We start from the raw sequence: 25,883 nt of genomic DNA, 5'->3' as shown, positions 1-25,883 counted from the left end.
GTGTTTAAGTCTATTTGACAAACAACCTGTTCTAATATGTACCAAGTAGATGTAGTATTTTTATTTGCTTGTTGAAATAACTAGATTTCACAAACAACAAAACACATGTGTATTAGTGAGATTTTAGTTTAGTTCAGTACTCATTCCCTGAACACTTCTTGATATGCTAGATAGGCTCTGTGTGATAGTATAAATAGAAAAAGCTATGACTTCATACTCATCCCCAGAGCATCTGACTTTGAAGGTCAGTGGAATTTGATTATAGAATTTCCCCAGAACTGGGGAAACAGAGACCCTTAGAGAGCACAAACGAAATGTTGTGTGCACCAGGACCCAGAGAGGGGAACTGTGACCCCATAAGGGATGGAGCCAGACTTGCCTGTGTTAGGGAGTCTCTGGCAACAGTGCAGGTCAACAATGGCCTGCAGTGGGGATTGGGGCACTGACAACAGCATTTCTGGAAGGTGTGTATTGTTGGCATAAGATCTCCTAAAGGAGGTTGCCATTAGGCCTACTATAAAGACCATGACCCTTCCATAGAGACTACAAACTCCAGGACTGGGCTGCCTCAGGCCAAACAACAGGGAGGGAGCACAGCCCTATCCATCATCAGAAAATTGGATTAAACATTTACTGAGCAAGGTCCTGCCCACCAGAGCAAGATCTAGTTTTTGGAGCATAGAGAAAGCTGAGCATCAAAGAATTGATGCTTTTGAACTGTGGTGTTGGAGAAGACTCTTGAGAGTCCCTTGGACTACAAGGAAACCCAACCAGTCCATCCTAAAGGAAATCAGTCCTGAATATTCATTGGAAGGACTGATGATGAAGCTGAAGCTCCAATACTTTGGCCACCTGATGTGAAAAACTGATTCATTGGAGAAGACCCTGATTCTGGGAAAGACTAAAGGCAGGAGAAGTGAGTGACAGAGGATGAGATGGTTGGATGGCATCTCTGACTCGAAGCACATGAGTTTGAGCAAACTCTGGGAGTTGATGATGGACAGGGAAGCCTGGCATGCTGCAATCCCTGGGGTCACGGTGTCAGACACAACTGAGCGACTGAACTGAACTGACTGACTGAGCATGGTCCTGCCCACCACAGCAAGATCCAGTTTTCCCCACAACCAGTCCCTCCCATCAGGAAGCTTGTACAAGTCTCTCAGCCACATCTATCAGAGGGCATACAGACTACAGAAAATTAACCAAAAATGATCACAGGGATTACAACCTTGTAAAACTGAATGAAATTAGGAGCCACGCCATGTAGGGCTACCCAAGACGGACACATCATGGTGAAGATTTCTGACAAAACGTGGTCCACTGGAGAAGGGAATGGCAAGCCACTTTTGCATTCTTGCCTTGAGAACCCCATGAACACTATGAAAAGGCAAAAAAGTATGACGCTGAAACATGGACCCCCAGGTCAGTAGGTGTCCGATATGCTACTGGAGAAGAGCAGAAAATAGCTCCAGGCAGAATGAAGAGGCTGAACCAAATCAGACACAATGCCCAGATGTGGAAATGCCTGGTGGTGAAAGTAAAGTTCAATGCTGTAAAGAACAATATTGTATAGGAACATGGAATGTTAAGTCATAACTTAACTACGAATCAAGTTAAGTGGAAGTGGTCAAACGAGATGGCAAGAGTGAACATCCACACTTTAGGAATCAGTGAACTAAAGTGACCGGAATGGGTGAATTTAACTCAGATGACCACTGTATCTATTATCGTGGGAAAAAAATCCCTTAGAAGAAATGGAGTAATCCTCATAGTCAACAAAACAGTCTGAAATGCAGTACTTGGCTGCAACCTCAAAAACAACAAAATTATCTTGGTTCATTTCTGAGGCAAATCATCCAGCATCACAGAGAGCCAAATCTATGCCCCAAACACCAATACTGAAGGAGCTAAAGTTGAATGGTTCTATGAAGCCTTACAAGATATTCTAGAACTAACACCAAAAAAAAAAAAAAAAAAGAGAAAGTCATTTTCATCAGAGGGGACTGGAATGCAAAAGTAGCAAGTCAAGAGATACCTGTAGTAACAGGCAAATTTGTCCTGGAGTACAAAAGGAAGTAGGGAAAAGGCTTACAGAGTTCTGCCAAGAGAGTGAACTAGTCATAGCAAACACTCTTTCAGCAACATGAGAAATGACTCTACAAATGAACATCACCAGATGGTCAATATTGAAATCAGATTGATTATATCCTTTGAGCAGAAGATGGGGAAGCTCTATACTGTCAGCAAAACAAGACCAGGAGCTGACTGTGGCTCAGATTATGAACTCCTTAATGCAAAATGCAGGCTTACATTGAATAAAGTAGGTAAAACCACGAGACCATACAGGCATGACCTAAATCAAGTCCCTTATGATTATCTAGTGGAAGTTATCAAATGGATTCAAGGTATTAAATCTGATAGAGTGAAAAACTATGGATTGAGGTTCATGACATTGTACAGAAGGTGATGACTTAAAACCATCCCAAAGAGAAAGAAATGTATAAAGGCAAAATGGTTGTCTGAGGAGGCCTTACAAATATCTGAGAAAAGAAAGAAGTTAATGTAAAAGGAGAAAAGGAGAGATATACCCATCTGAATGCAGAGTCCCAAAGAATAACAAGGAGAGATAAGAAAGCCTTCCTCGGTGATCAATGCAAAGAAATGGAAAACAGTAGAATGGGAAAGACTAGAGATCTCTTCAACAAAATTAGAGGTACCAAAGGAACATTTAATGTAAAGAAAGGCACAATAAAGGACAGAAACTATATGGACCTAACAGAAGCCAAAGATATTAAGAGGTGACAAGAATAAAAAGAACTGTACAAAAGATGTCTTAATGACCCAGATAACCATCATGGTGTGATGACTCATCTAGAGCCAGACATCCTGGAGTGCAAAGCCAAGTGGGCCTTGGTAAGCATCATTATAAACAAAGATAGTAAAGGTGATGCAATTCAGGCTGAGCTATTCCAAATCCTAAAAGATGATGTTGTTAAGGTGCCCCACTCAATATGACAGCTAATTGGGAAAACAGCAGTGGACACAGGACTGGAAAAGTCAGTTTTCATTCCAATTCCAAAGAAGGGCAGTGCCAAAGAATGTTCAAACTACTGCAAAATTCCACTCATTGTACATACTAGCAAGATCATGCTTAAAATTCTTCCAGCTAGGCTTCAACAATATGTGAACTGAGAACTTACAGATGTAGAAGCTGGATTTAGAAAAGGCAGAGGAACCAGAGATCAAATTGCCAACTTCTGTTGGATCATAGAAAAAAGAAGAGAATTCCAGAAGAGCATCTAATTCTACTTCATTGACTATGCTATAAAGCCTTCGATTGTGTGGATCACAACAAACTGGAAAATTCTTCAAGAGATGGGAATGCCAGACCACCTTACCTATCTTCTGAGAAACTCGGCTGCAGATTAAGAAGCAACAGTTAGAATAGGACATGGAACAACAACAGACTGGTTCAGAATTGGGAAAGCAGTATTACAAGCCCGTATACTGTCATTCTGCTTATTTAACTTCCATACAGAGAACATCATGTGAAATTCAGGGATGGATGTAGCAAAAGCTGGAATCATAATTGCCAGGAGAGATATCCATAACCTCAGATATACAGATGATACCACCCTAATGGCAGAAAACAAAGAGGAATTAAAGATCCCATTGATGAAAGTGAAAGAGGAAAGTGAAAAGGCTGGCTTAAAACTCATCATTCAAAAAATTACGTTCATGGCATCAGGTCACACCACTTCATGGTGAATAAATGGGGAAATAATGGAAACAGTGACAGACTTTACTATCTTGGGCTACCAGATTATTCTGGATGGTGACTGCAGCCATGAAATTAAAAGATACTTGCTCCTTGGGAGGAAAGCTATGATAAACCTAGACAGTGTATTAACAAGCAGAGACATCACTTTGCCAACAAAGCTCCTTATCATCAGAGCTATAGTTTTTCCAGTAGTCAAGTATGGATGTGAGAGTTGGCCCATAAAGAAGGCCAAGTGCTGAAGAATCTGTGGTGTTTGAACTGTAGTGTTGGAGAAGACTCTTGAGAGTCCCTGGGACAGCAGGGAGATCAGACCAGTCAATCCTAAAATAAATCAACCCTGAATATTCATTGAAAAAATTGATGCTAAAGCTGAAGCTCCAATCCTTTGGCCTCTTGATGTAAAGTGCCAACTCATTGGAAGACCCTGATGATGGGAAAGATTGAGGGCAGGAGGAGAAGAGGATGACAGAGGATGGAATGATTGAATGGCATTATTGACTCAATGGACATGAGTTTGAGCCAACCTCTGGAGATAATGAAGGACAGGGAAGCTTGGTTTGCTGCTATTCATGGGGTTGCAAAGAGTTGAACAAGACTAAGTGACTGAACAACAATAATGGCTTCAACACTCGATGTTTAATTATGTAACACAGCTTCTAATTGTCTATATTCCTTTTGTATACAATCTTCTCACTTTAGTATCTTCTCTTCTAAATAGTTGAGTGGTGGTGGTGATTTATTGTTAAGTGGTGTCCGACTCTCGTGACACCATAAACTGTAACCCACCAGGCACCTCTGTCATGGGGTTTCCCAGGCAAGAATACTAGAGTGGGTTGCCATTTCCTTCTCCAGAGGATCTTCCTGATCAATGGATGGAATCCGCATTTCTGCATTGCAGGTGGATTCTTTACTGCTGAGCCACCAGGGAAGCTCAAACAGGTGAGTAATTCCATCCAAATAGTTTAATTTTCTTTGTACAAATATATCAAATATTGATTGACACAAATAATCAATGTTAAGCAGCTACTAAGGGCTTGAAACTGTTTTCAGCTTGTTCACATAACAGAAAATCTCATTCATTCATCAAAATGATCTCTATGTTACATATGAGGAAAGTGACTAAGATGACTTTATTGTGATAAAATTGAGCCAGAGACTTTCTACCCCTTTGTTTGCTGGTTCTATGCTCTTTCACTATATTGTAGTTCTATGCTTTTTCACTGTATTGTAGCTGGGCTGTGAATTATGGCTGACTATGCAATTCTATGGTACTTTATTAACATAATATTCCTGAGTAACTATAACATTAATATTTGAAGCTTGAGTTCAAATTGGACTCCACCAGTTTTTTGCTGTATGAACTTGAATAAATCATCCAAACTTTCATGCATCAGATTACTCAATTATGAACAGGGATAGTATTTACCTCATAGTGCTGCTCCGATTGATTATTTAATATATATATACAGCTAATATAAGAAGAGGGCTTTCTTATCAGTACATTAAGAATTAGCACTAAATAAATAGCAATATTTGACATATTCAAAATATGACTGTGGAGTGATTTCATAGAATTCTAGTAAAGATTAAAAATGTACTATCTACATAAAATGCTTAGACCAGTGCCTGACAATAAATATTAGCTATTACTATAGTAACTAAATGTGATTAGCATCATGGTATTAATCACATACAATGTTTCAAACATGCAAACCAGATCTACTATGTTATTTTTTTTAGACCTATTTCAGAACATTATATCAATCTGTTCATATGCCAAGATGAAGAAATATAAATGTAAATTTAGTTTTTGTTTTCTACAAAGCTAATTGTGCTAGTTTTATTTAAGGAATTTCTCAAATAAAATTCTAACTTGCAACCAAAGAGAGCATTGAAATATACAAGGGGGTGGGTAAAATAGAAGAGGCAAATTTCTTCATCAGTAAATACAGTTTGTTGAATGGGATTATTTCTAGGTTGCACCCAGATTCAGTACCCTCTTTCCTGCTAAGTCATGTATGATTGACCATTTTCTTTTAAGAAACAACAATTACATGTCCAGACTTTGCACACAGGAGATGCAGTTGGAATGGTTATGTGGTAGGGCCGTGGGAACACTAGGTGACTTGTCTTGAACTGTGTTTGCACAGCAAGGAGAAACTTGGTTTTGTACTAAGTAGGGCTGTTGCTGATAGAAAGCTAAAACCCATGAAAAATCATCTCTAGGCACTGATGCTGTGAAACTAAGCAATTATTTACATTGCTCTTATTTATGCTTCTGAATGAAAAGCAAAGGTATATATTTTTATTTTAGAATAATCTATAAATTCTAATTTGTTACTAAAATGAAAAAGAAATAGCAAAATAGCAGAAAGTAGTGATTTTCAGCACAAATTTTAACAATGATTTGTTAGGTGATACTGATAATTCATTTAATACTGTTCTCCTCAATGTTGAGAAAATTGATAGGATTTGTCCATATATGGACAAATCTCTAAGGCCCATTCGACTCTACCCTTTGAGTTTAAATACACACATATTTAAATCATATATGGAATACATATAAATTGCATAAGTATTGATATATATATACATATATAACATACATAATCTATATATGTATATAGCACACATGTACATATACTACTCACTGCTTTTAGTAATGTGTGGATAATTTCATATTTAGCAAGGAAATTCTTTAAATATCACAGATTTTCTTAAAAGTTATAAAGGATACAATACAAGATACATTTATTATATTGGTTATAAAATAACTGATCATTCCTTTAGAGTGATCCTTTGGTACATACTGTATAATATGGTGGCCAAAAATAGGACATTTTCTATTAACCATAATTTTACAGAAATATTTCTGTAAACCACAATCTTACAGATATTTTTCTATAGACAGAAGCTAAATCTTGACTTTTTCCTTTATTGGAACTGTGTGACTATCTGCCATCTATACAACAGTGGACTAATGAGTGTTTATTTATAAGAATAAACATAATATAAGTGTATTAGATTATAAAGAATAAAGCTAAGATTTTAGCGATAGATCCCTGGACCATATAATTGAAGAAAATGTGATTCTGGCTGAAGAGTTACTGCATATCCTAAAGAAATAACGCTCTTTGCCCATAGAGCTTAAACAAGGAGTGAAACATGTCATTTTCAACTGCACATTTATTTTATTGAACCTGAACGCATGTAGTACCTTGAAAACAAGGTAAGATAATATCCTGTTTAATTAGAATCAGAGGAAAAGCTTTCCCTTTCACTGTTATATTCTTACAACTCACATGACAGGGCAGTAATATTTAACTTGTCAGTCAAGATGTTTGACAAAATAATCATATTAATGAGTCTTAGGCAGTAATCAAAAAATGTGCCTGGCATACTTGTTTGTCAAATTTTCCACACTCGTAAAGTCAAAGTTACATTTTATTAGCAATAATCTATGTGTTGTTATAAACACAACAGCTTGACCATTTCTAATAGTAATTATCAGTGATAAACTTGTCCAAATATAGAGCTGAATAAACTAAGCAATATAATAAAAAATGTTTAGGAATACTTTCAGAAAACATTAAAGGAAAACTTTGTCTTCAAAAATCTCCTTAAAAATGGATAAAATGTTCTGCCTATCAGAATATCTGTATATGTGTATAATATATATATGTGTGCATACACATAAAATGCATATGATATATATATTTATACATATATGTACATATATACATACTCATAAAAACTTTCCTTGTCCATAATTCAAAAAACATGTAAAAAATGACATTTTTGATGAAAGAGTGAATGAGTTTTAGTCTATTAATATAAAGATATTGTTAAGGTTATTTTCCATGCTGGTTATTTCAAAAATATTTGTATATTTATCATGACACTTTAAACATGGCTTATCAGCTGTGTGTGAATTGTAAACCTCAGAATCATTTCTTCTTAGTTAGAAATATAGCTGGTTTCGCTCTTATGTACTGCTATATGAAAATCTTTCTATGCATTATGGGCAGCTGAATTAAAGACTCATTGATTTGGCACAAGTTGTGGGTCAGATACTAACATGATAGGCACGCTCTTAGATGTGGTACTTGGAGCTCAGGGATGAGTAAATTACTGCGGAATATGGGACAAACCTAGACAGTGTTGAAAAGCAGTGACATCACTCTGCCAACAAAGGTCCATATAATCAAGGCTATGGTCTTCCCATTGGTCACATAGGGTTGCGAGAGCTGGACCGTAAAGAAGGCAGAGCACCAAAGAATTGATGCCTTCAAACTGTGGTGCTGGAGAAGACTCCGGAGAGTCCCTTGGACAGAAAGGAGATCAAACCAGTCAATCTTAAAGGAAATCAACTCTGAATACTCATTGGAAGAATTGATGTTGAAGCTGAAGCTCCAGTATTTTGGTCACCTGATGCAAAGAGCTGACTTATTGGAAAAATCCCTGATGCTGGGAAAGACTGAGGGCAGAAGGAGAAGCTGGCATCAGAGGATGAGATGGCTGGATGGCATCACCGATGCAATGGACATAAACTTGGACAAACTCTGGGAGATGATGAGGGACAGGGAAGCCTGGCATGCTGCAGTTCATGGGGTTGCAAAGAGTCAGACATGACTGGGCAACTGAACAACAATAGGGTAAGATACAATAGGTACTCACCTTTAGCAATTCTAACCACACATTTCCTTAAGGAAGCCTTTATAGAAAATTCCAGACCATATCAATGACTCTGTTATACATTGTTGCTATTCTTGCTCAGTTGCTAAGTCGTGTCTGACTCTTTGAGACCCTATGGACTGCAGCCCACCAGGCCTCCCTGTCCTTCACTATCACCTGGAGTTTATTAAGATTCATGTCCATGGAATAGGTAATACTATCTAACTATCTCATCCTTTGCTATCCCCTTCTCCTTTTGCCCTCAATCTTTCCTAGCATTAGGTTTTTTTTTCCATATTAGCAGTCAATCCTCTCTCCTCTCAAACACACAAACACACATATAAATATGTACTTATGATTAAATCATTGTTGTTTAATGTCTCTTTTCCAGATATAGAATAAGATCTTTAAGGACAGAATTTTATCTTCCTATATGTGCTATATTCATGCACATAAATACTGATTTATGTAAAAGTTAATAAACAAGATTCCACTTGATTCTACTAGCAATGTCATGATGTTAGCTACTTAAGCCTGGCTAGTATAATCATATTGCTTTCTTGGTTGATAGTTTTTATTAAAATCCTTAAATACGTCATCTATTTCCTGGCTTCCAGAATTTTCCTCATGAAAAATCAGCTGTTAATTTTTCTTATTTAAACATTTAATTAAAGATATTAATTGAGCTGTTAAATGAGGATATCTTGCATATCATTTCTCTCTTGAAGCTTTTTGTATGGTCTTTTTGCCTCTCCACAGTTTGATTGTGAAATGTACAGGGGTGGAGATCAATCCTAACCAGCAAAGAGACAGGCACCGGAAAACTAAACACATCTCTTTGCTGGCCAGACCTGGGTCTATTCACACTACCCTAAGCATTCCTTATGACAGGAGCCACAAGTGTTTTTGTCCAATTTTTGACTCATTCTCTTTCTTTCTGAATTACCCTAGGCTTCCCCATATGTTCCTGCAGGGCATAACATCCCTCTTCCTCATAGAACTGATAGTAACAAGTTGTATTTTCAATTGGCAATCATCTCCTGATCTGTTGGTATTACTCTACATGGATTAAAAAAAAAAAAATTCTACATTTTAATGCAAAGGCTAATACAGAATTGAGTAAATGGAAGGAATAGAGAAAATTAGAATGCCATGAAGTACATTATTACTTCAAAGAATAACCTGTTTTTCTTAAATAAATGCTTCTCAGGTTTTCTCCAGTCAGACAGCCAGTCAGTTCAGTCACTCAGTCAATTCAGTCGTGTCTGACTGTTTGCAACCCCATGGACTGCAGCACGTCAGGCCTCCCTGTCCATCACCAATGCCCAGAGTTTAATCAAACTCATGTCCATTGAGCTAGTAGTGCCAGCCAACCATCTCGTTCTCTGTCATCACCTTCTCCTACCTTCAATCTTACCCAGAATCAGGGTCTTTTCAAATGAGTCAGTACTTTGCATCAGGTGGCCGAAGTATTGGAATTCCAGCTTCAGCATCAGTCCTTCCAATGAACATTCAGGATTGATTTCCATTAGGAGGGACTGGTTGGATCTCCTTGATGTCTAAAGGACTCTCAAGAGTCTTCTCCAACACCACAGTTCAAAAGCATCAATTTTTTGGCACTCAGCTTTCTTTATAGTCCAACTGTCACATCCATACATGACTACTGGAAAAACCACAGCTTTGACTACACGGACCTTTTTTGGTAAAGTAATGCCTATTTTTGGTAAAGTAATGACAACTTTTTAATATGCTGTCTAGGTTGGTCATAAGTTTTCTTCCAAGGAGTAAGCACCTTTTAATTTCATGACTGCAGTCACCATCTGCAGTGATTTTGGAGCCCCAAAAAATAAAGTCTGACACTGTTTCCACTGTTTCCCCATCTGTTTGCCATGAAGTGATGGGACCAGATGCCATAATCTTAGTTTTCTGAATGTTGACTTTTAAGCCAACTTTTGCACTCAGCTCTTTCACTTTCATCAAGATGCTCTTTAGTTCTTCACTTTCTGCCATAAGGATGGTGTCATCTGCGGTTATTGATATTTCTCCCAGCAATCTCAATTCCAGCTTGCGCTTCTTCCAGCCCAGCATTTCTCAGGATGTACTCTGCATATAAGTTAAATAAGCAGGGTGACAATATACAGCTTTGATGTACTCCTTCCCCTATTTGGAACCAGTCTGCTGTTCCATGTCCAGTTCTAACTTTTGCTTCCTGACCTGCATACAGGTTTCTCAAGAGGCAGGTCAGGTGGTCTGGTATTCCCATCTCTTTCAGAATTTCCTACAGTTTATTGTGATACATACAGTCCAAGGCTTTGGCATAGTCAATAAAGCAGAAATAGATGTTTTTCTGGAACTCTCTTGCTTTTTCGATGATTCAGTGGATGTTGACAATTTGATCTCTGGCTACTCTGCGTTTTCTAAAACCAGCTTGAACATCTGGAAGTTCACGGTTCACATACTATTGAAGCCTGGCTTGGAGAATTTTGAGCGTTACTTTACTAGTCTGTGAGATGAGTGCTATTGTGAGGTAGTTTGAGCATTCTTTGGCATTGCTTTTCTTTGGACTAAAAACTGACCATTTCTAGTCCTGTGGCCACTGCTGAGTTTTCCAAATTGTCTGGCATATTGAGTGCAGCACTTTCACAGCATCATCTTTTAGGGGTTGAAATAATTCAACTGGAATTCCATCACCTCCACTAGTTTTGGTTGTAGTGATGCTTCCTAAGGCCCACTTAACTTCACATTCCAGGATGTTTGGCTCTAGGTTGGTGGCACACCATCGTGATTATCTGGGTCGTGAAGATCTTTTTTGTATAGTTCTTCTGTGTATTCTTGCCACCTCTTCTTAATATCCTCTGCTTCTGTTAGGTCCATATCATTTCTGTCCTTAATTGTGCCCATCTTTGCATGAAATGTTAGAATGCCATGAAGTTCATTATTATTTCCAAGAATAACCTGTTTTTCTTAAATAAATGTTTTTCAGGTTTTGTCCAATCCTTGATTAATTTTCAAAATTCTGAAAAAAAAAAAAACTGATTTCTTTTGCTTTTTTGAAAAAGTGATTTTTTAGATGTTCTTATTCCAATCTTCTATGGAATTCTTGCCCACAGTAGTAGATGTAATATTCCTCTGAATTAAATTCACCCATTCCCATCCATTTTAGTTCACTGATTATTAAAATTTCAATGTTTATTTACTCTTGCCATCTCCTGTTTGACCACTTCTAATTTACCTTGATTCATGAACCTGATATTCTGTGTTCTTTGCAAATATTGTTCTTTACAGCATCAGACTTTACTTTTATCACCAGTCACATCCACAACTAGTTGTTCTTTTTGCTTTGGCTCACACTTTCATTCTTTCTGTAGCTATTTCTGCACTCTTCTTCAGTACCATATTGGTCACCTACCAACCTACCGAACAATTTCTCAAATTGGGATAAGAGTATGTCAAGGCTCTATTCTGTCACCCTGCTTATTTAACTTCCATGCAGAGTTGGTTCGGTTCAGTCACTCAGTCGTGTCCGACTCTTTGCGACCCCATGAATTGCAGCATGCCAGGCCTCCCTGTCCATCACCGACTCCCAGAGTTTACTCAAACTCATGTCCATCAAGTCGGTGATGCCATCCTGCCATCTCATTCTCTGTCGTCCCCTTCTCCTCCTGCCCCCAATCCCTCCCAGAATTAAGGTCTTTTCCAATGAGTCAACTCTTCACATCAGGTGGCCAAAGTACTGGAGTTTCAGCTTCAGCATCAGTCCTTCCAATGAACACCCAGGACTGATCTCCTTTAGGATGGGCTGGTTGGATCTCCTTGCAGTCCAAGGGACTCTCAAGAGTCTTCTCCAACACCACAGTTCAAAAGCATCAATTTTTCGGTGCTCAGCTTTCTTCACAGTCCAACTCTCACATCCATACATGACCACTGGAAAAACCATAGCCTTGACCAGATGGACCTTTGTTGGCAAAGTAATGTCTCTGCTTTTTAAAGTGCTATCTAGGTTGGTCATAACTTTCCTTCCAAGGAGTAAGTATCTTTTAATTTCATGGCTGCAACCACCATCTGCAGTGATTTTGCAGCCCCCCAAAATAAAGTCTGACACTGCTTCCACTGTTTCCCCATCTATTTCCCACGAAGTGATGGGACCAGATGCCATGATCTTAGTTTTCTGAATGTTGAGCTTTAAGCCAACTTTTTCACTGTCCTCTTTCACTTTCATCAAGAGGCTTTTTAGTTCCTATTTACTTTCTGACATAAGGATGGTGTCATCTGCAGAGTACGTCATGTGAAATTCTGGCCTGGATAAAGCAAAAGCTGGAATCAAGATTGTTGGGACAAATATCAATAATCTTAGATATGCAGATGACACCACCCTTATAGTAGAAAGTGATTAGGAACTAAAGAGCCTCTTGATGAAACTGAAAGAGAGTGAAAAACCTAGCTTAAAACTCAAAATTCAAAAAAGTAAGATCACAGCATCTGGTCCTATCCCTTCATGAAAATAGATGGGGAAACAATGGAAACAGTGAGAAACTTTACCTTCTTGGGCTCCAAAATCACTGCAGATGGTGACTGCAGCCATGAAATTTAAAAAGATGCCTATTCCTTGAAAGAAAAGCTGTGACAAACCTGGACGACAGCATGTTCAAAAGTAAAGACATTACTTTACTGACAAAAGTCCTTATAGTTAAAGCTATGGCTTTTCCAGTGGTCATGTATGGGTGTGAGAGTTGGACCATAAAGAAAGCTGAGTGCCAAAGAATTGATGCTTTAGAACTATGGTGCTCGAGAAGACTCTTGAGAGTCCCTTGAACTACAAGGATATCAAACCAGTCCATCCTAAAGGAAATCTGTCCTGAATATTCATTAGAAGGTCTGATGCTGATGCTCCAATACTTTGGCCACCTGATGCAAAGAACCGACTCATTAGGAAATACCCTGATGCTGGGAAAGACTGAAGGTAGGAAGAGAAGGGGATGACTGAGGATTAGATGGTTGGATGGCATCACCGACTCAATGGTCGTGAGTTTGAGCAAGCTCTGGGAGTTGGTGATGAACAGGTAAGCTTGGTGTGCTGCAGTCCATGGGGTCTCAAAGAGTTGGACATGACTGAGCGACTGAACTTAACTGATTTAACTCTTCCTTCTGATGTCACATCCTGCCTTGTTTTTAGCTTAATGTATATTTAGTATTTTATTTTATAATCTGTTTTGGATTATTGGACCTACCATCTACTCTTTTTGCTATTTTGAAATATTTTATGTGTATTTATAAGAGTTGGACCATAAAGAAGGTTGAGTGCCAAAGAATTGATGCTTTGAAACTGTGGTGTTGCAGAAGACTCTTGAGACCCCCTTGGACAGCAAGGAGATCAAACCAGTCAATCCTAAAGGAAATTAATCCTGAATACTCATTGGAAGGAGTGATGCTGAAGCTGAAACTCCAATACTTTGGCCACCTGACATGAAGAGCCAACTCACTGGAAAAGACCCTGATGCTGGCAAAGATTGAAGGCAAACAGAGAAGGTGTAGACAAGGCATATTGGTTCGATAGCATTACTGATTCAGTGGACATGAATTTAAATAAACTCTGGGAGGTAGTGGAGGACACAGGGACTTGATGTGCTACAGTCCATAAGGTTGCAAAGTCAGACACAACTTATCAACTGAACAATAACACAGTGGTTTAGTGTAGAAATGAAAGTATAGTTATTTACACCAGTAATTTATAATGGCCTTTTTTGATCTATTTATTTATTTATTATTTTTTTAATTTATTTTTTATTTTTACTTTTTTCTTTATTAGTTGGAGCCTAATTACTTCACAACATTTCAGTGGGTTTTATCATACATTGACATGAATCAGCCATGGAGTTACATGCATTCCCCATCCCAATCCCCCTTCCCCCCTCCCTCTCCACCCGATTCCTCTGGGTCTTCCCAGTGCACCAGGCCCGAGCACTTGTCTCATGCATCCCACCTGGGCTGGTGATCTGTTTCACCATAGATAATATACATGCTGTTCTTTCAAAACATCCCACCCTCACCTTCTCCCACAGAGTTCAAAAGTCTGTTCTGTACTTCTGTGTCTCTTTTTCTGTTTTGCTTATAGGGTTGTCGTTACCATCTTTCTAAATTCCATATATATGTGTTAGTATGCTGTAATGTTCTTTATCTTTCTGGCTTACTTCACTCTGTATAATGGGCTCCAATTTCGTCCATCTCACTAGAACTGATTCAAATGAATTCTTTTTAATGGCTGAGTAATATTCCATGGTGTATATGTACCACAGCTTCCTTATCCATTCATCTGCTGATGGGCATCTAGGTTGCTTCCATGTCCTGGCTATTGTAAACAGTGCTGCGATGAACATTGGGGTGCACGTGTCTCTTTCAGATCTGGTTTCCTCAGTGTGTATGCCCAGAAGTGGGATTGCTGGGTCATATGGCAGTTCTATTTCCAGTTTTTTTAAGAAATCTCCACACTGTTTTCCATAGTGGCTGTACTAGTTTGCATTCCCACCAACAGTGTAAGAGGGTTCCCTTTTTTCCACACTCTCTCCAGCATTTATTGCTTGTAGACTTTTGGATAGCAGCCATCCTGACTGGCATGTAATGGTACCTCATTGTGGTTTTGATTTGCATTTCTCTGATAATGAGTGATGTTGAGCATCTTTTCATGTGTTTGTTAGCCATCTGTATGTCTTCTTTGGAGAAATGTCTGTTTAGTTCTTTGACCCATTTTTTGATTGGGTCATTTATTTTTCTGGAATTGAGCTGCAGGAGTTGCTTGTATATTTTTGAGATTAATCCTTTGTCTGTTTCTTCATTTGCTATTATTTTCTCCCAATCTGAGGGCTGTCTTTTCACCTTACTTATAGTTTCCTTTGTAGTGCAAAAGCTTTTAAGTTTCATTAGGTCTCATTTGTTTATTTTTGCTTTTATTTCCAATATTCTGGGAGGTGGGTCATAGAGGATCTTGCTGTGATTTATGTCGGAGATTGTTTTGCCTATGTTCTCCTCTAGGAGATTTATAGTTTCTGGTCTTACATTTAGATCTTTAATCCATTTTGAGTTTATTTTTGTGTATGGTGTTAGAAAGTGTTCTAGTTTCATTCTTTTACAAGTGGTTGACCAGTTTTCCAAGCACCACTTGTTAAAGAGGTTGTCTTTTTTCCATTGTATATCCTTGCCTCCTTTGTCAAAGATAAGGTGTCCATAGGTACATGGATTTATCTCTGGGCTTTCTATTCTGTTCCATTGATCTATATTTCTGTCTTTGTGCCAGTACCATACTGTCTTGATGACTGTGGCTTTATTTTTTACTTCATAAGTTAGTTCTTCTTCTGCCCTCTTCCATTTTTAAGGATCTTTGTGATTACTTTGGTCTCACCCATATAACCCACAGTGATCTCCCTATTTTAAAGTCAGTTTTTTGGCAAATTTAATTACACCTGTGACCTTAATTCCTCTTTGCCATATAACCTAGTGTATCAATAGTTTTTAGGTATTAGAAGATAGACATCTTTAAGAGTAGAAAGCATTATTCTGCCCATCTTACAGTTCTTCTTTTCCTAATATCTTTTCTAGTTTTAATATGTGTGTAGTTGTGAGTTTTGCTTGTTTTTTCTTTATGATTTATCTTATTTTATATTAACAAAACCATATTAAATTATCATCAACCAGAATGTTGACGACTTTCTACAGAGTTTATTACTCTACTCTAATTTTTTCAGATAGCTCTGTCTGTTTTAGATGAAGTTATACCATAAAAAAAGTGTTTGGCATATACATATTAAATTTATAAATGACAGCGAGTATCAGCCCATACACCACAAAAGAGGTCTGATCTTCATTGTGGATTTCTTGTTGGCCATTGTAAATAGAGAAAGTTTATTAATAGACAATTTGAACTATTTTTATTGAAAATTATATTTATAGGACATGATAATTCCATTAAACATCCTGTGAGAGTTTTGATTGTAAGAGTCATTTCGGTCAGGAGTCAATACTTTTCATCTATAAGTTCTTCACTTTTATCAAGGGTCTGGCATGTAGTAAGCACTAGACCATTAATTACTGAATAAGCCAGTGAATTGGTTAATTTTATACCAAGCCCCAAAGAATACAGTGAGGTGAGAAAAAGACATATTTTCATGCATCTTCACGATTGACAGATATCAGAATAGTATGATAAAATGTGAAATATCAAGATCATAATGCATCTTACATTCATCATTATTGATTAATTTGCAGACTTGTGTTACAATCAATGCCATTTAAAGAATATTATTTCATTTTGTGATGCCAATTTTTTTGTGTGAACTGATTTGGCTTTTGACTTAATTATCTGGATATTTTGGCATTATAATCAGCATAAATCCTTTTTTTTCCTGCCAGCCAAGTTCCCTTTATTTTCCAGGAAAGACACAGGACCCCTTCAGGGGAAGAAATGGGAACAGCTGTCCTATCTCGTACTAGTGCCAACTTGAATCTGTTCAGGCCAGTGATACTCTGGACAACTCATATACTAGACCAGAATACTACTGACCTCCATATTAACATTTCTTAAGAAAAATGCATTACATATGTCAGGTCTTCATTTTATTTTCTATGGTAAGCTTCATAGAAGCCAACTGAAAATTCACAATGAAGGGAGACTACTGTCATAAAAAATGTATCTTATTATCTATGCCAGACTACCAGGGCTATTTTTCCACAGCAGTTTTCTCCTCTGAAGCTGAACAGCAGCAAGGTGAGTCATTATTAGAAGCACAGCAAGTTCCTGGATGCAGCCGGTTTGGTGAAGAGCTTATTCTAAGGCATTTGATTACATGTAGAGAGGAAAAAAGATGTTGAAAGCAAGCAGGTATCTTTGAAGAGCTTATACCCCTAAAGTGATCTCAAAGCAAAAATTTAGCTGCTTATATTTCTCTGTGGAATTTACAAGACGGCCTGCTCCAGATATATGATATTATAGTAGTCATTCATTCAAAGAGAAGGCTACATATAAAGACTTGAATTCCGGAGAGAATTAAAACATTTTCCTAGCTATGCATAGAACATTAGTTTGAGCTAGAGCTATAATCAGGTCTTCATTTATGAATTATAGTTAAAAGTAAAATTCATAAGAAAAGCATGCATCATTTACTCAGAACTTTTCTGCATTTTTCTTAAAAAGCATTTACCAATTCATTAAGATCTCTCTCTTTCTTCCTTTCCTGGACCCAAGAGGCCAGTTCTCGGTTATGCACTGATGGAAAGGCCACCTTAAAAAGAGAGGGTTATTAAGATAATGATTTTGTTTCAGTGTACAATATTATACAAAATTACTGGAAAATTAGGGGTGCACAAGGACCAACCTTATTTGCCCTCAAGCATTTAGAATATAAGACTATTTATTGAAACTGTCAACAAGAAATTGACTGAAAAGGGCATGGTGCTCTCTGAAATCTAGCTAATTATGGACAGGGCATTTACTTTCACTTCATATTTACCTTTCAGATGCTTTAATTACAAGACTGTTTACACTTTTTTCAGGTCGTGAGTTTTAATTGCCATATACACCTTAGCATTAGCACATGATTCTGATCTGCTGTGGTTTTTTTTTGTTGTTGTTTGTTTGTTTTGTTTTTGTTTTTTTTACATTACACATAACTTTTAGGACATAGGTGAATATTTTTGAAGCTATTGAATGCCTGAATAAGATGGACATTTTTCTGTATATCTAACTCAAGGAAATAGTTTGATTGAAGCATATTATTACCAAGACTAAGAAGAGATACAAAACAAATATGACGTTAATTTCCCTTATGATATTAGTCTTTATTTCACAATTTCATTTTCTAATATATTGCCTCACTGCCCTCTCCTGGGAGTAGGGCTGAAAAATCAAAAGATTGATTTGTTTGCACTATAATGTTGAACTTTGTAGGCAAAACTTTTGGGAATTGACTTGGCAGTGAACTGATGATGAGTTATTCACTGGAATATAGAATGTCCTATGGAGTGGTAGAATAATACAAGCAACACCATTAACTTTTGCCTCAAACTATATTCTAAAATTATCCAGACCAGGACAGGAAAAATGCACTGTTTATTGAAATTGATGTGGAATGTGAGTTTCTGTATGCGTATGTGTGCTCTGGACATTAATTTCTAACAGCACTAAAAATGATACTGCTGCTGCTGCTGCTAAGTCACTTCAGTCGTGTCCGACTCTGTGCGACCCCACAGACGGCAGCCCATCAGACTCCCCCGTCCCTGGGATTCTCCAGGCAAGAACACTGGGGTGGGTTGCCATTTCTTTCTCCAACGCATGAAACTGAAAAGTGAAAGTGAAGTTGCTCAGTCGTGTCTGACTCCTAGCAACCCCATGGACTGCAGCCTACCAGGCTCCTCCGTCCACGGGATTTTCCAGGCGAGAGTACTGGAGTGGGTTGCCATTTCCTTCTCCAACGCATGAAAGTGAAAAGTGAAAGTGCAGTCGCTCAGTCGTGTCTGACTCCCAGCGACCCCATGGACTGCAGCCCACCAGGCTCCTCCGTCCGTGGGATTCTCCAGGCGAGAGTTCACTTAACTCACTACTGGATGTCAGTTATACTGCACTATTAAAAATTTGAAAAAAGATATTAGGAGTACAAAACTCCTCACACAAAAAATCATACATTATAAATTTGCACTTGTAGAAAGGATTAAATAAAAGCCCATTAAAATAACTTTTATCCAGTCTGCTTATTTTATTTAGTTTTTCAGTAATTAGTTTAGTTTAATCCATCCTAGGCTCAAAGTATTTACAAGATTTTTAAATATTTTATGTTTGTATATTTCAATTCATATATTGAAAAACACTGAAATCAGGTGAGGAAAAATAAAACAATGTTTCAAATCATCACCTATCTATAATCTATCATTTATCTATCTATCTGTCTATCTGTGTGTGTATTAGTTGCTCATTCATGTCCAACTCTTTTCAAACCCATGGACTGTAGCTCGCCAGGCTCCTCTGCCCATGGAATTCTCCAGGCAAGAATACTGGGGTGTGTTGCCATTCTTTTCTGCAGGGGATCTTCCCAATCCAGGGATTGAACCTGGGTCTCCTGCATTGCAGGCTCAGATGCCTTACCATCTGAGATACCAGGGAAGCCCATCTATCTATCTGTAACTATTTATCATGTGGGTACAACATTTCACAGGACTGTTTTTTAATGTTTTCAGTTTTATTTTTATTTTTTTGGCACAGAATAGATTAAAATTAGTTTATTTAAAGATATATCTCAAATATTTCATAGTAACTACCCAAAATAAAATCTTAATATATATGTGTTAAACTTCTTACAGAAAAATACTTTTCTTTTAAATATTAATTTAAAGTTAAAAATGATTGGCATACTCTACAGCAGTGTTTCTCAATCTTTTTTCATTACCTGTTCTCCATAAGAAAAAATATTGCAACACTAAAAGAGATATTAAATAATAAGGAATACAAGTCTATCTGTAAATTTGAAAACAATTCTAGAAAAACAAAACTCGTCTAAATTATTTCATCCTTCCAAGGCCAATTTTCTCCCCCATGAGGTCAACATCACCAACAATGAAAATCTGTGTTCTACATTGGTCATAAAATTTCCAGTGCCTCATAATAATAACTCATTCATTTCTCATGTTTTACATTTACTTTAGGTTAAAAAATGACTAATAATTAATTAAACACAAAGTTACTTTTCCTACTCTTGTTATCAAAGGCTAACCTGGTACAATAATTAAAAAAATAAAGTGGGATATTGATTATTACTTACTGGTTATTTTTGTGAACTTCAACATGCTATATTCATAATAAATTTTGGTTTGACCAACACGGTTCACTCATGAATAAAAACAGACACATATACAAATGTAGACATATTACACATTTAAAACAAGAAAGCTCTATCTTTACTAAATTGCCTGCTTTTCTTCTAAAATCCTTGTTTCCTTAAATTGTATAAGTATGTGTTGTGTAAGTCATACACACGCTTTATTGACTATGCCAAAGCCTTTGACTGTGTGGATCACAATAAACTGTGGAAAATTCTGAAGGAGATGGGAATACCAGACCATCTGACTTGTCTCTTGAGAAAAGTGTATGCAGAGCAGGAAGCAACAATTAGAACTGGACATGGAACAACAGACTGGTTACAAATAGGGAAAGGAGTACATCAAGGCTGTATATTGTCACCCTGCTTATTTAACTTACATGCAGACTACATCATGAGAAATGCTGGGTTGGAGGAAGCACAAGTTGGAATCAAGATTGCCAGGAGAAATATCAATAACCTCAGATATGCAGATGACACTGCCCTTATGGCAGAAAGTGAAGAGGAACTAAAAAGCCTCATGATGAAAGTGAAGGAGGAGAGTGAAAAAGATGGCTTAAAGCTCAACATTCAGAAAACTAAGATCATGGCATCTGGTCCCATCACTTCATGGGAAATAAATGGGGAAACAGTGGAAACAGTGTCAGACTTTATTTTTGGGGGCTCCAAAATCACTGCAGATGGTGACTGCAGCCATGATATTAAAAGACGCTTACTCCTTGGAAGGAAAGTTATGACCAACCTAGATAGTATATTTAAAGCAGAGACATTAGTTGCCAACCAAGATCTGTCTAGTCAAGGCTATGGTTTTTCCAATAGTCATGTATGGATGTGAGATTTGGACAGTGAAGAAAGCTGAGCACCAAAGAATGGATGCTTTTGAACTGTGGTGTTGGAGAGTCCCTTGGACTGCAAGGAATCCAACCAGTCCATCCTAAAGGAGATCAGTCCTGGGTGTTCATTGGAAGGACTGATTTTGAAGTTGAAACTCCAATACTTTGGCCACCTGATGTGAAGAGCTGACTCATTGGAAAAGATGCTAATCTGGGAGGGGTTGGGGGCAGGAGGAGAAGGGGATGACAGAGGATGAGACGGCTGGATGGCATCACTGATTCGATGGACATGAGTTTGGGTAAACTCTGGGAGTTGGTGATGGACAGGGAGGCCTGGCGTTCTGCTATTCATGGGGTCACAATGAGTCGGACACGACTGAGCAACTCAGCTGAACTGAATTGAACTGAAGTCATAGATAATATAGTCTTGTAAATGAATACATTCAGAGTTGCTTTCCCTAGTACTGTAGCCTACACTTTTAGTCCTATTAGCATTTCTTTTTCTAAGACAAACCATTCCAAGAAAGGGAAATACAGAAATCTATCATATTTTTTAAAAAGTTACATTTGTAAATGAAGCAAAAATCCTCAGGGAGATTTGATTTTAAAGTATCTAAAGGTCAAATGTGGTTACTTGCTTACTAGTTTTAATTTAAAAATAAATAAATAAATAAATGACTGCTACATATACAAATGGCTTAAAAGCAAGTATAATTTTAAAAGATACAACTTGCAGAATCTGAACTCATAGTAAACAATTTTCTATAACTGCCTTCAGGTTAAAAAAAAATGAGAGAGACTTAATAGTTCTTAACAATTCAAACACTAGAAAACAGAAAGTCAATTCTTATCTCGTGTCATTAAATAATTGCCAATTTTTAAAATAGTGTGGACATTTTTAAACGAAGAATGTATTTAAAAATGTATGACAAAACCCACTGAAATGTTGTGAAGCAATTAGCCTCCAACTAATAAAAAAAATTAAAAAATAAAAAAAATAAAAATGAAACCAGATCTTAATTTAGGACATACCATACAAAGGATCAATAAAGGACAGAAATTTTAAGGACCAAAGAGAAGCAGATGATATTAAGAAGAGGTGGCAAGAATACACAGAAGAACTGTACAAAAAAGATCTTCACAACCCAGATAATCACAATGGTGTGATCACTCACCTAGAGCCAGACATCCTGGAATATGAAGGCAAGTGGGCCTTAGGAAGCATCACTATGAACAAAGCTAGTGGAGGTGATGGAATTCCAATTGAGCTATTTCAAATCCTGAAAGATAATGCTGTGAAAGTGCTGCCCTCAATATGCCAGCAAATCTGAAAAACGCAGCAGTGGCCACAGGACTGGAAAAGGTCAGTTTTCATTCCAATCCCAAAGAAAGGCAATGCCAAAGAATGCTCAAAGTGAAAGTGAAATTGCTCAGTCGTGTCCGACTCTTTGTGACCCCATGAACTGTAGCCCACCAGGCTCCTCCATCCATGGGATTCTTCAGGCAAGAATACTGGTGTGGGTTGCTATTTCCTGCTCCAGGGGATCTTCCTGACCCAGATATTGAACCCAGGTCTCCCACATTGCAGGCAGATGCTTTAACCTCTGAGTCAAACTACTGAACAATTGCACTCATCTCACATGCTAGTAAAGTATTGCTCAAAATTTTCCAAGCCAGGCTTCAGCAATACATGAACCGTGAACTTCCAGATGTTCAAGCAGGTTTTAGAAACGACAGGGGAACCAGAGATCAAATTGCCAACATCTGCTGGATCATCGAAAAAGCAAGAGAGTTCCCGAAAAACATCTACCACTGCTTTACTGGCTATGCCAAAGCCTTTGACTTTGTGGATCACAATAAACTGTGGAAAATTCTGAAGAGATGGGAATACCAGACCACCTCACCTGCCTCTTGAGAAACCTGTATACAGTTCAGGAAGCAAAAGTTAGAACTGGACATGGAATAGCAGACTGGTTCCAAATAGGGGAAGGAGTACATCAAAGCTGTATATTGTCACCCTGCTTATTTAACTTATATGCAGAGAACATCATGAGAAATGCTGGGCTGGAAGAAGCGCAAGCTGGAATCAGGATTGCTGGGAGAAATATCAATAACCTCAGATAAGCAGATGACACCACCCTTATGGCAGAAAGCAAAGGAGAACAAAAGAGCCTCTTGGTGAAAGTGAAAGAGGAGAGTGAGAAAGTTGGTTTAAAGCTCAACATTCAGAAAACTAAGATCATGGCATCCGGTCCCATCACTTCATGGCAAATAGATGGGGAAGCACGGGAAACAGTGGCTGTCTTTATTTTTTGGGCTCCAAAATCACTGCAGATGGTGACTGCAGCCATGAAATTAAAAGATGTTTAGTCCTTGGAAGGAAATTTATGACCAGCCTAGACAGCATATTAAAAAGCAGAGACATTAGTTTGCCAATAAAGGTCCGTCTGGTCAAGGCTGTGGTTTTTCCAGTGGTCATGTATGTATGTGAGAGTTGGACTGTGAAGCAAGCTGAGCACAGAAGAATTGATGCTTTTTTTTTTTTTTTTTTTTTCTGTGAATGTTGTTTTATTTTTAAATTTCAGTTATTTTTTTTTTGTTTGTTATTCAAAGTTTATTATAAAACTTTGTTATTTGGGGAATTAATTACCCATATTTACAGCACAAATTTTAGGCAGGCCCAAGAAGAGTGATGCCCACTGTCTGGAACAGAAATAAAACTGGAATTAAAAAAAACAAAGCCTCATGTAGGACAACTGACCAAACTCTTCAGCTATAGTTTTCTATCCAATTAATGCCCGTTTAATCCTAAACAGTAAATGTCCTATATTTTAACTGAATGTATATATACATATACATCATATACATACTATACCATGTATAATTGCATTTATTGTACTTTGACATAACAATTAAAATTCTTTTCAGTGTCAGTCACTTTGACGTTTATCTCTTTAATTCTGTCTTGCAGTTTTCCTGCCATGTTTCACATACAAAAACATACTGTATCATGATTTTTATATTATTTTGACTTTTGAACTGTGGTGTTGGAGAAGACTCTTGAGAGTCCCTTGGACTGCAAGGAGATCCAACCAGTCCATCCTAAAGGAGATCAGTCCTGGGTGTTCATTGGGAGGACTGGTGCCGAAGCTGAAACTCCAATACTTTGGCCACCTGATGTGAAGAGACTCATTTGAAAAGGCCCTGATGCTGGGGAAGAGTGAGGGCAGGAGGAGAAGGGGATGACAGAGGATGAGATGGTTGGATGGCATCACCGACTCAATGAACATGGGTTTGGGTGAACTCCAGGAGTTGGTGATGGACAGGGGGGCTTAGTGTGCTGCGGTTCAAGGGGTCGCAAAGAGTTGGACACGACTGAGCGAATGAACTGAACTGAACTGATATATAGCATAATCCCAATGATGATACAGTAATACTTTTCATTTAGGAATGACAGCTGACTCCTGAATTTGTTTTTTTAGCTGCTTTTTTAATAAGGAATACTAGATTATATAAAAACATATACAGCTTTGAATACCTACGAGTGGCTTAAATTGTTTATAATTTTATCCACGTGGGAACAACAATTTAAACAGTTAGCATTAGAAAGAAAGAAAGATAGTGCTAATTCATGTCTGACTCTTGCAATCCCATGAACTGTAGCCCGCCAGGCTCCTCTGTCCATGGGATTCTCCAGGTAAGAATACTGGAGTAGGTTGTCATTTCCTTCTCCAGGGGATCTTCCTGACCCAGGAATTGAACCCAGGTCTCCCATATTGCAGGCAGTTACTTTGCCTTCTGAGCTACACAGGAAGCCCCATAATATTATTTACCAACTGTGCCATAAGGGAAGCCCAAGAATACTGGAGTGGTTAGCTTATCCCTTCTCTGGCAGATCTTCCTAATCCAGGAATTGAACTGGGGTCTTCTGCATTGTAGGAGGATTCTTTACCAACTGAGCCATCAGGAAAGCCCTATTATCCTTAATCATATGTAATAATGGTGGTGAAAATATGGGTAACTTATATGAATATTTGATTAAAGAAACAAGTATTTTATGAAATAAAACAATTATTCTATGAAGTTTTCATGCTACTTTTGTGATCTTATGAAGAGATTGTTAGAAGATAATTTTCATAGATCTGTCAACTACAAATTGGCAGTTGCCATTGGCACTGGCCATTTACCTCTACAAGGATTAAATCGTGCTATTGCAGCTGCTGATCTCAACAACTCCCAGAAAGGAGTTCAGAGTGGGGGGCAGATATGAGGCTGTCACGCTCAGGGAAAAACTGGCAGGACAGGTCTTCGGACAATTAGATATTTTAAGGAACTGATTTTATGAACCCAATTCTTGTATCTCCTCATATCTAGAAAAGCACTAAAGTCATTCATGGTGAATGTTCTGTTATCATGTGAATGTTTTGTCATGTGAGTGTTTCTGCTAGTCATTGTTCCTTGTGACTAGCAGAAAGCTTCATAAGACCAGTAGAAACCTTCTGGGAAAATATGTGCTTGATTGCATATATTCCCCCTTCACCAAAACCACATTTATACTGACCTTCCCTCTGCTTCTTTGGAGCAATTTCTCAGAGCTATCTGAGGTGCTGTCCCCCAGGCTGCAGTTTTTCATTTTGCCCCAAACATAATTTAACTTGCAGATCTCAAGTTGTGCATTTTTAATTTGACAGATCTCATATTTCTGTACATCTTTTGAGAAAGTGTCCTGATCAACTTTTT

This window comes from Cervus elaphus, chromosome 20 (assembly GCF_910594005.1).
Source record: "Cervus elaphus chromosome 20, mCerEla1.1, whole genome shotgun sequence".
Classification (NCBI taxonomy): Eukaryota; Metazoa; Chordata; class Mammalia; order Artiodactyla; family Cervidae; genus Cervus; species Cervus elaphus.
The sequence above is the reverse complement of the archived record's forward strand: the minus strand, read 5'-3'. Positions refer to the sequence as shown.